This window comes from Erithacus rubecula (assembly GCF_903797595.1).
Source record: "Erithacus rubecula genome assembly, contig: scaffold_138_arrow_ctg1, whole genome shotgun sequence".
In the NCBI taxonomy this organism is placed as follows: Eukaryota; Metazoa; Chordata; class Aves; order Passeriformes; family Muscicapidae; genus Erithacus; species Erithacus rubecula.
This window is the reverse complement of record NW_027636157.1, coordinates 102,937-115,295: the sequence shown is the minus strand read 5'-3', so window position 1 is coordinate 115,295 and position 12,359 is coordinate 102,937. Positions and strand designations below refer to the sequence as shown.

The 12,359-nt window shown below is 46.3% G+C and overlaps 1 long non-coding RNA gene across 1 annotated transcript in view; it reads left to right on the top strand.

The window, feature by feature from the left end:
* The window catches only part of LOC306815472, a 43,733-nt gene extending 32,487 nt beyond the window's left edge, over window positions 1-11,246 (top strand). The window contains exons 2-3 of the long non-coding RNA XR_013777405.1: window positions 10,626-10,704; window positions 10,859-11,246. This is a non-coding gene — a long non-coding RNA (uncharacterized lncRNA). The remainder of the gene's footprint in view (window positions 1-10,625; window positions 10,705-10,858) is intronic.
* Window positions 11,247-12,359: the final 1,113 nt, after the last annotated feature.

Genomic DNA, 12,359 nt, shown 5'->3' with positions numbered 1-12,359 from the left:
AAACACGGGGACCCAGGAAAACACGGGGCCACTCCAAAACACGTTGGGGACACCCCAAAACACAGGACACCCCAAAGTAATGGAGAGGACACCTTAGCACACAGGGAAACCGCAAATCAGGGGGGACACCCCAAAACATGGGGACACCCCAAAACCTGGGGGGACACACCAAAACACGGGAAATCCCATAATCTAGGGGGACACAAAAAAAAAAATAAGGTGGACACCCCAAAAAATGGGACACCCTGAAACACGGGGTCCCCACAAAATAATGGAGGGGTTCCCCAAAACATGAGACACCCCAAAAGACGGGACACGCGAAAACACGAGGACACCTCAAAACACAGGACACCCCGAAAAACAGGGACACCCCAAAATAATAGAGGGGACACCCCAAAACACTGGGAAACCACAAATCTGGGAGGACACCCCAAAACACAGGGACACTCCAAAACCAAAGAGACATTCCAAAACCGAAAGGACACCCCAAAACCCGGGGGGACACCCCAAAACAAGGGACACACCAAAACACGGGGACACCCCAAAACACAGGGACACCCCAAAAACCCGGGGGGACACCCCAAAACGAGGGGGGACACCACAAAACGCAGGACATCCCAAAACATGAGGGGACACATCGAAACATGGGGGGACACCCCAAAACACGGGGGTACACCCCAAAACACGGGACACCACAAAACACGCGGACACCCAAAACACGGAGAACCCCTAAACACGGGACACCCCAAAACAATGGAGGGGACACCCAAAACACAGGGACACCCCAAAATAATGGAGGGGACACCCCAGAACACGGGGGCACCCCGAAACACAGGGGGGTCACTCCAAAACACAGAACACCCCAAAATAAAGGAGAGGACACCCCAAAACACGGGACAACACAAAATAGTGGAGGGGACACCTCAAAACATGGGACCCCCTGAAACCTGAGACACCCAAAACACGGGGGAACACTCGAAAACACGGGGACACCCCAAAACCCGGGACACCCCAAAACACGAGGGGACCCCAAAACACGGGACACCTCATAACACGGCGGGGGCGGGAACACCCCGAAACATGTGGGGACACCCCAAAACAGAGGGACATCCCAAAATACTGGGGGACACCCCAAAATAGGGGACTCATCATACATGGGGGGGACACTCCGAAACACGGGACACCACAAAACACGGGTGGGACACCCCAAAACACGAAGGGACCCCACAAAACGGGGGAACACCCCAAAACACGGGGACACCCCAAAATAGGGGACACCCTAAAATAAAGGAGAGAACACCCCAAAACACTGGGGAACATGTCAAAACACAGGGACACCCGAAAACACGGGAATACCCCAAAACCCGGGACACTCCAAAACATGAGGGGACCCCAAAATAATGGAGGGGACACCCCAAAACATGGGAACATCCCAAAAACTTGGGGAAACCCCAAAATAATGAAAGGTACGCCCCTAAACACGGGGGAACACCCTGAAACACGAGGGGACACCCCAAAATACTTGACGCCCCAAAACACGGGACACCCCAAAATAGTGGAGGGGACACCCCAAAACTTGAAACACACCAAAACACGGGGGGACACCCCAAAACACGGGGGGACAGTCCAAAACAGGGGACACCCCGAAATAATGGAGGGAAAACCCCAAAACACAGAACACACCATAACGGGGGGGACACCCCCAAACACGGGACACCCCAAAACACAGGGACACCCAAAACACGGGGGGACACTCCAAAACACGGGACATTCCAAAATAATGGAGGGGACCCCCCGAAACACGGGACAGCCCAAAACACAGGACATCCAAAACCACGGGGAGACACAAAAATAATGGAGGGGACACCCCAAAATAATGGAGGGGACACCCCAAAGCACGGGATACCCCAAAACCTGGGACACCCCAAAACCTGGGGCACCCCAAAATAATTGAGAGGACCCGCTGAAACACGGAGGACACCCCAAAATAATGGAGGGGACACTCCAAATCCCAGGGGGACACCCCGAAATATGGGGACACCCCAAAACACGAGACACCCAAAAACATGGGGTCACCCAAAAATAATGGAGGGAAATTTTGGGGGGTAAAAAGTGGGAAAAGAGCAAAAAAAAAAGGAAAAAAAAAATCAAAGCACACAGATGCAAAAACACCCACAAAAAGCAAAAACCCCCCAAAACTCAAAACATCCCCAAAAACCCCCCAATTCCCCCAAAATTTGCCAAAAAATTACCCCATTACCAAGCCCCACAAAAAACACTCAAACCCTCAAAAACCCCTCGAATAAAAAACCTTTAAAAATCCCCAAAAAACATTTAAAAATCCCTAAAAAATACCCAAAACAACCTTAAAAGCCCTCCAATGCAACCCTAAACCCCTTTAAACCCCACAAAAGAACCCTAAACTAAAAAAACCCAAACAAACATAAACCCCAACATTTCACTTTAAAACCCCCACAAAACTCCTTTAAAACCCACAAAAAAACCCAATCTTCCTCCCAAAAACTATTAAAAACCCTCAAATCCCCCCTTGAACATAAAATCCTTAGGAAAATCCCAGAAAAACTGAAAACAGAAACAAAAAAATAATTTAAAAATCCAAAAAAATTCTCTAAAGACCCTCAAAAAAACCTAAAAGCTCTTTAAAAATCCCTAAAATAAAACCCTAAAAAAACCCTCATAAAGCTCCAAAAATTCCCATTTAAAACCATCCCACAAAAACCTTTTAAAAACCCAAAAATCCAAACACCCCTTTAAAAACTCCAACACTCCTCCAAAAACTTCTTCAAAAATCCTGTTTAAAAAAAAAAAAAAAGAAACCAAACTAAACCAAACCAACAAAAAACAAACAAACAAGCAAACAAACAAAACCATTTCAAATCTCTAAAAAAAAAAAAAAAAAAAAAAAAAAAAAAAAAAAAAAAGTTTGTGGGTTTTTTTTAAGGGATTTTAAAAGGAGTTTTTTGGTGGATTTTTGGAGTTTTTGCAGGGGGTTTGTGGTTTTTCGGGGAGTTTTAAAAGGTTTCCTGGGGAGAGTTTTAAGTGGGAATTTTGGGGCTTTTTGTGGTTCTTTTTAGGGGATTTTAAAGAGCTTTTGTGGTTTTTCTGGAGGGTCTTTAAGGTTGTTTTTGGGTATTTTTTTAGGGATTTTTAAAAGTGTTTTGGGAAATTTTTGTTTGTTTGTTTGTTTTTCTGGGACTTTTAGAGGATAATTTTTTATTTTTGACGCATGAGCAACACAACAGAGTGACGTATATTTTAGGAATAGAAACGAGGAGGAGCTTTCTAGAAGATTCTGTATTAATATGCATTAGTAACCAGTATATAAGTGAGATTTTAGCTTGGCTGATTTGGTTTGGTGTGAGGAATGGCCCTGCCCGTACCCCCGGTCAGGGATACCCCAGTCAGTTTGCTTATGCGTTATTTACCAAACCCTATTATACTTCAATTGCTGCTAAATTTTGTATTTACTTCAATTTTTATAACTCATATATTTTGATTGCATTAGTTCATATACAATTGCTATTATTAATAAATTACTGCTAAATTTAACTATGTTGTTTGATTAATTGGACAAAATCTATAACATCCAATATCCATTTATAAAAGTTGGATCTGCTGTGTCCCTGTGAACAGAGAGAAGCAAAAGCCTTCATTAATGCTGTGGAATGTCAAACATAAATTGAAGCCATGGACAGCTCTGAGGAACCATTCTCAGGGGATTTTCACTTCTTGGACACCCCGAATTCTGAATGTCCTCCTGGTGCCCCATGCCCTGGGTAAAAAGGGCTCATCAGAGATGCAGGCAGGGCACCAACATCCCTCCCCCTGACTGGCACCTCTGTTTGCCCAGTTTGATCCCAGTGGCTGCCTGGGGACAAACACCAGCTCCCCCACAGCCCTGGGCATGGGCACATCCTGCTCTGGGCCATTGCTGGCCTGGGCCCAGGGCCAGGGCATGGCAGAGACACTGAGTGGGGACAAGGGCCCTGGGGAGCTGTGGGCAAGTTCCAGAGAGGAACAGCGCTGGAATGGGAGCCTTGTTGGGGATGGGGTCCCTGGCACCCCCATGTGTGGCAGCTGGGCAGAGCAGGACCCAGGGGCTCTGGGATGGCTCAATGGCTGCAGGTGTAACAGGATGAGGCTCTGCCAGTGATTTATCAAAATATGAGTACTGGTCTAATACCGATACTCAGCTGTGACGGACAAAAGACTCTCTAACAGTTTAAAGTTAGAAAGTGAATGTTTATTCAGTGCTAGGCAGCAGCGTGAGGTAATCCTCTAATACACACTGCAAAATCACAGGTGATCACAAAGTCTATTTATTAGCAAAGGATTCAAACAAATACATATTCATAATAACAGCCCCTCCCATCTCCCGCTTCCTATGATAATTAGCTTGAATAGCTATTAAGAATGTGCGATTGACTTCTTAAATTAAGTCTGGGGTCATTTTCGTGGAGTGGGGTCTTAAAAGAAGGAAGTAAGGCGCGTCTTCCTCACTCTAAACTCTTGACCTTTTCTATCACTGACAATACAAATGATTTCTGGGGATAATCCAATTTACCAAAGAATGGGTTTCTAGTTGCATTGTCTATATTCTTTTGGTTCTGCTCCCTAGTTTCGTCTTTTCCCATTGTAAGGGCAGCTGAGCAAACATGAAATGACAGACAATTAATTATTTAAGTTTCAGAAAACTACTCCCTTCTAACTTTTTAATTGTTTTCAGCAAGGTCACTAAAATCCTAATTTTCTAAGATTAGTGTTTCACTTGGAGTGGTTCAGAAGAGAGGCAGGTGCAATTTTTCCCCCACAGACCAGGGCACTTCATGTAAAAAAAGTAAAGAAAGCAAGCCTTTTAAAATTGTATAAAAGAAAGGTAAATATGGATGTGGAAATAATACACACAATGAAATTAATATGTGAAAGACATTATATATAACAGTAAAAAAACCCAATGAAAATATGAAAATCAAGAGCCTATATGGGTGTCATGATCTGCTCAACCTCAGTGGGAGTCAGGATGGTTCACTAGACCGCAGAGTGCAAAAGACAAACAGCAAGGGACTCAAGTTTTATTCAGCAGCAAAACCAATGCACTTTATTGCGTGCCAATAGCTCAGTTTCGAGATAGAGGGGAGAGAAAGATAAAGGAAACAAAGTAGAAGGGGAGAGAGAGAGAAGGATGGGGAATAGCTACCAACAGATGAGATGATGTCCTGGTGGTCTTCAGCCAATAGATGCCTTCCATCTGTGGAGAGAAAGAGATCTCAAAAGTCTCTTCAGGAAAGTCACTTTTTTATAGTTGTTTTCCAAAGTGAGTGGCCTCTGGCCAAAAGGTGGGGAGATTTATAGAATATTGTATGTGGAGACTGTTGCTCCACCAAAGAGGTGCAGGAACAGGACACTACAGCCAGTACCCTGCTTGAGAGCAGCGTACCATGGCAGAGCAAGCACTAGCAAACACACCTACAATTAGTCCCTTGATAAGCATCCACCTTGGCCAGCCAGAAACTCCTGTCTGGAGCGAGCAGTGTGGTCCCGGGGTCTCAGTCTCTGATCTTGGATGTCATGAGGCAGATCAGGGAAACCTTGGACCAACCCTTGCCCCACCCCATGGCTCACGATCATCATCAAGAGCACTCCTTTGTAGTGTTGTTGCGAAATCTTCAGGACTCATCCGAGTTCATAGCATATCCTGGAAAACAGAGACAGAAAGTTGGACAGAATAGAAAAGTAGGACAGAGATAAGGGAAAGGAAAAGGGAAAAAGAAAACAAAACAAATAATCATGGCCATTTCAATTCAAAATATGGCACAATTAAAAGAAGCAATTTTATTCAATACTTAAAAATGCAACACAACTGGAGTAAACAATTTTAATCAATATTCAAAATGTAACACAACTAAAATAAGACATTTTACTCAATACCACATTTTATCTTATTTCAAATCATATAGCTTGCCTTGTGTCAATAACCTTAGGAATGTCAACAGTGACTGATTTGTATATATCTAATACAGATGTCAGTAGTGTTAACTATTTCATCATTCTCCAACTCATGATGCAAAAGATTGCTGATAAAACAAAACCAATCAAAACCAAAATCAAGAGAACAATGATGGGATGATACAATTTGTTCAGGACACCTGTAGCAGTAGGTGACCACCCAAAAAGAGTATCCTACCACCTGTGTTCGGCATCTCTCTTTACTCTTTCCAGAGCACAGTGTATTTCTTTTATATTTTGATGAACCATAAGTAAGGTTATTTTGTCCATTTTTCTTAATCATTTCCAAAATTTCAACTAAATCTTGGTGAAACAACAATTGCTTTATCAGAGTGAGGTTCATCCCAATGGGAGTAGGCAATAGATGGTGGATCAGTGTGTAATTGGACTGTACAAGGTGATGAGAGGGGTTACAAAAGAAAAATCACATCCTGCAATTTTAGCAAAGTTACAGACAAAAATTTGAATGATTTTTAGTACTCATTACCAAATCTTCTATGAAAACACTATCACAAGCAGTTCTTAAGCATGCACACCCATTGCCCATATACACCAGTACTGTTTCAGGAATCTCGTTTAGATGAATTTCAAAGTTACAAACATTTTGTTCTGTGTCTAAGCAAATATCTTGAGCTCTGACTGCATCACTTTCACAGATAAACTCTTGTTATTCCTGTACAATACAAGTTTCCAGATAACAGTTTGCCACTTCTCACCAATTTGATGGGCCCATTCTGTATTCTCAAAAGGATAGAGAATAGCTCCATCATGATTCAGCCCTGATGCAATGATAGGGAATATTGAATGCACTGAAGCATTATGTATTCTCAGTACAAAGGCTGTGGCTGTCTTTGTGCTGTGGTCATAGGTAAAATTTATCAAGTTCCATTAAGATTGGAATTATCTTTCAAAATTAGTGGCACAATCCCAAGATTATTCTTTGAACTTCAGTAGGAAAAGTGTCTTCTTCACCTTCTCTTATAATTGAGGCAGCAACTGACAGCATCCACAATTGAGCCTGGATACAACTGAGGGCTAAAGAGATGTTATTTTGTGTAGCACCGAGTGCATCAATTGTCAATTTGTGGTCATTCACATTTACTTTTCCCAATTTGGTAATATGTTTGATAACAACCATTGTGGGGTTGCTAAGTTTGTTAAGGATGACTGCAGTGGTTGTTGTAATTTGGTTAGATCTCCAGTTGTGGTAGCCAATTTATTCATTAGTACTTCAGAATCAATATTATTCAAAATTCCCAATCTTATTCCCACAATACCGGTTATGTCTCTTGTCATATGTTTCTTAGAAGGATCCTGCTTCTGCAACCAGGTTGTCCAACCCTCAAAAGAGGTTTGCAGAAAAGGCCAACAAGCTGGCTGAACTTCTGAGACATTGCTTTGCATCAACAATTTAATTTGTTTAAGACACTACGCCAGGTTAAACAATGTTTGTTGTTGGCCAGTTTCCCTAATTACATATGGTCCAATTTAAAAAATTTTCGGGTTCAGCATAACTGGTGGCTGGGTGGTAGGTGTTACAACATTAACACTGAGTTCTCCCCAGTATTTTAAAAGTATTGTTTTTACCACACATGATTTTATGGGAAAATTGTGCAGCAGTTTAACCAACAATTCTGATTTTGGATTTCACAAAATAGAGCATGGCTGTGAGGTTCTGTGCCATGACTGTATACAGGTTCCATGAGGGATCCAGCAATTAATCTATACGTTATTGTGACATCATCACCTCGTGTTACTGTGAAGGAAGGGAAAACGTTTGTCATTCAACACAAGGGGGGGCTTACACCGTGGTATATAGTAACCGCAGTCAGTGTGGGTTTTGCCACAGCAAAATGGGTAAATTAGACCTTTCAGGCCTGACTTATCTGCTGGATCATTTTGCCAATTACATGTTACATAAATTGATTTGGTTAAAGTTATACCAGCAGTCAGTAGGTTCGTCTCTGCAAAGCTTTGTAATCTCAACATTGTTGGTACTGAGGTCCAAGGTATAATTACCAATGTTTTTCTGGTGACAACACATTATAAGGGGGGTTTGTTTGCTGCATTGTCATAGGGCAGAGTTTTGCCATGATGTTGGAGTGCAAATTGCTTGTCACATCTGTTTCCAGCAAATTTACAGTGATCGCAATGGTGGAAGCTTTCTCGTAAAGACATTTTTCTACTTTCCTGCATCCTACCTTAATTTATTTGCCAATTGCTCCAGTTAATACTCTAGCCCAGTCACTCTTGTCCTAACCAACCAGTCACTTGCACGGTGCACCTCTGAGACATGCAGTACCACGGGCGCCAAGTCACTGGGTCACTGTGATCTCTGGGGGAGGGTCCTCGAGCACTGGTGTACCTGACGGTTGCTTCAGACCACAGCCATCAACTGAGATTGAGCCATGGTGTTGTGGTAGGATGCAGAGAAGTACCAGTAGTGTTATCATGGTTTATCTGGTTGTCATGTCCCTCAGCATTCTTTCTATGAAAGTAAACACAACAGAGTCTGCCACCAATAGGCAGGAGATTAACCTCACCAAGGCTGGTGAGGGGTCTGGAACACAAGTCCTGTGAGGAGTGACTGAAGGGAAACATCCAAAAACTGAGAAATGAACTTAACAAAAGCCACCTAAACAGTCAACACCTGAGAGTCCATCACTCAAGCAAGTCCTGCCCAGTCTGAAGCCTTGCACACAGTGGATGGGGATAAAGTCCCTGCAGTACACATAAAAGTTATTTTAAGACTGTTTAGATTAGGCCTACCTCAAGCAAAGGCAAACCCATCCATACAATTGTTTTTGCTCAAAAACCCAGTTACACTTAGTAGGTAATGCAGAAAGATAAAAAAATCCATTGAGTACCACACAATAACCTAATCTTCAGTAAGAATTGTGTGTAAAGTTTCACTGTGGATGAAAATATATAGCAGAGTTGAAAGAAGGATAATTCTTTAATTAATTAAGGTTAATTAAGGTATGATGCAGATGGTAATAGAATAAGGAGTAGATCATGTCTTAAGTTGCAATGCAAGATGCAAGCAGAAGTATACATTCTATCATCATCTGCTGAAACCAGCTGGAGCAGAGCTCCTTATCTCTTCCATGACCCATCCCTCACAACTCCTCCCCACAAGGAGTTATACCTTATGGGAGATGCCCCAGCCAAGGAGAAAAGCCAAGTATTTCCTACCTAAATAAAATCTGAAATTTGAAACATCAGAGCAGCCTTTCCCACTAAATTCCCAGAAGAAGACCAGGCCTATCTTCATCACCACCAGATGTTAAAAAAGTAACTACACCCTTCTCCAAAATCATTGCTTCAACAAAACCACATCTGTCACTCCAAGAAAACTACAGGTACCATTATTCAGACTGTAACCAACACCCTGAGCAACAGGGTTACAGGTTGCATTCTGACCTTGCCAGTGTTTTGGTCTTTATATTACTATACTTTTATTTTCATTTTCCCAGTGAAAAACTGCTATTCTAAATCCCATATCTTTGCCAGAGAGCTCCTTAATTTCCAAGTCATATTAATTTAGAGGGAGGGAGTTTACATTTTCCGTTTCAAGAGAAGCTCCAGAGCTCCTCAGCAGACACCTGTCTGTCAAACCAAGACAGTGCCCTGCTGCAGCTCCATCCCCATGGCAGGATCCGCGCTGGATGATCCCCAGGGACCCCCGGTGGGCAGAGCCCCCCTGAGCCCTGGTGCTGCTGATCCGTGTTGGGAAGACACCTGGCTGGGGGCTGCACACCCTCCCCGTGGCCTGGATTTTCTCTGCATTTCTCTTTGTCCTTCCCAAACACCCGAAACCAGGGTAAAAATAGAGATGTGAAATAACGACCTGCTTGGGGACACGGGGGGATCTTCCAGGGGATGCGGGGGACGCTCGGTTCCAGGGATTTGAGGGGTCCTGGGAGGGACCTGGGGTTGCTCAGGGCGTTGGGCACCCCAGTTCCAGCGGCTCTGGCTGCGCTGGGAGAGGAGGAGGAGCGGGAGGAAGAGGAGGAGCGGGAAGAGACGGAAGAGAAGCAGCGGGAGGAAGAGGAGGGACACAGGAGGAGCGGCAGGAAGAGGAGGAGCGATTTTGGAACCACGCGCTTTTCCCGCACGCCCGCACAGACCGCAGCGTCCCCCGGGAGCGGCAGAATCGCCCCCCCAAGAACCCGCAGGTGAGTGCGGAGGGGGAGCTCGCCCCAAATCCATCATGGGGGGCTCCGGGAGGGTTTTACTTTGCGGTTCAGGGGATGTTTGGATTTGCAGGAACCCAAAGCCGAGCCGGAAATGCCCCTGCAGGGATTTTGGTGGTTGTGACGTGTCGATCTCCCGGTATCGGCGGGGAGGGGGCAATATCGGCTCCGGGGATCCCCAGCAGAGCCGGGGGGGGAAGGCGGGAGCCCCGGAGCGAGGAGAGCGCAGAGGGGCGATCCCGGAGCCGGGGGACCCCCGGCAGCCTGGAGGGGTGCGGGAGGTTGGTGCTGAGCGGGCTCCGGGCCCCCGAGGCTGAAAGGGGCGCTGACTGCTCCAGCTGCCCTTGGGCAGCGCCACCATCAAACCCAACGCGCTCAGCCCTTGTTTTTCCCCCTAACCAGGATTTCTGAAAGTTTGGCACCCAGGAGGAGGAGGAAGAGGCCGTGAGGAAGAGGAAGATGTCCCGGGAGCCGCAGGCAGGTGAGGAGGAAGTCAGTGCCCCTTTCCCCCTGTGTCCTGCTCCATCTCCCAGCCCAGCACGGCCCCGGCTGCAGCACAGCCCTGGGGGGATCTCCTTGCCCTTGCCTCTGGCACCGGAGGCAAATCCCATCCTGTCCTTGTCCTTCCTCCCCAGACAAGGAGCTGAGCACGGACAGCAGGGAGGACAAATCCCCGCGGCACAGCCTCGGGCAAGAGGCCGTTTGCAGCGGCTCCACGGCGCAGGAATGCAACGGGGAGGAAAAGCCCCGCAGATCCCGCAGCAGGAGGGGCTGCAAACGCACAGCCCGGGGATCCCAGCAGGAAAGAGCCAGCCCGGGCCGGGGAGGCGGCCGGAGCTCGGAGCTGGGGCTGCGTGAGCAGCTTCACCATGGGGAGAAGCCCCACAAGTGCTCGGAATGTGGGAAGGGCTTCAGGTGGAGATGCCTCCTGCTCCAACACCGGAGAATCCACATGGGGGAACGGCCCTACGAGTGTGGGGAGTGTGGGAAGAGATTCAGCCACAGCTCAAGCCTGAATCTCCACCAGAGGATCCACAGTGGTGAAACGCCCTTAGAGTGTGATAAATGCAGGAAGAGGTTTCAGCAAAGATCCAGTCTCCTCCAGCACTAACGCAGTCACTGGGATGAGAGGCCCTTCTGCCACGACTGTGGGAAGAGATTCAAGCACGACTCCACTCTCGTCAGGCACTGGCACATCCACACCGGGGAGAGACCCTATGAGTGTCCCGAGTGTGGGAAGAGCTTCTCCAGGAGCTCTCACTTGACCAGACACCAACAGAGTCTCCACTGAGAGAAGCCCTGAGAGTTCCCTGAGTGTAGGAAGAGCTTCGTGCGCTGCTCCACCTCCATCCCCCATGGCAGGATCTGCGCTGGATGATCCCCAGTGACCCCCGGTGGGCAGAGCCCCCCTGAGCCCTGGTGCTGCTGATCCGTGTTGGGAAGACACCTGGCTGGAGGCTCCACATCCTCCTGGCTCCCCATGGCCTGGATTTTCTTTGCATTTCTCTTTGTCCTTCCCAACCACCCAAATCCAGAGTAAAAATAAATATGTTGAACAAAGACGTGGTTGGGGATTTGGGGGGTTCTTCCAGGAATGTGGAGTACTCTGGGTTCAAGGCAGAGGTAGCTGAATGGGCAGAGCAGATGTTTATGGGACAGGAGCCCTCTGGTGCTGTCAGGGACCTGCAGCTTGCAAGGTGCTCTGCTCTCCCTCATCTCTTCTCTGAGAGATGCCAATCCCAGCTCGGCACCTCAGGGCACTCGGGCCCTGCAAGTGGCACTGCCTGTTCATGAGCAAACAACTGATGTCTGCCTGCAAAGGGCACAGGTTTAGTACTTGCACACTTCATAATATGCAAACACATCTTTATTACCTGGGTCATTGGAGTGTGTACTGGTTCAGGGCAAATTTGGGAGGAAACTCCAAAATGGATCCCCTTAGAAAGCAGATTCAAGCCCCTCCTCCTACTGCTTCAGGAAAAGATTTCCTTGGAGAAAAGTGGAAAGAACCCTCTTTATTTAACAAGTATTCACAAGCATAAAAAGTGAAAAATATTAAACAGTAAAACCTCTCACTGTTCTGAAGAGATGGCAAATTCAGAAAGTCCTTTTTGTGGGTGTAGCTCGGCTCACTCA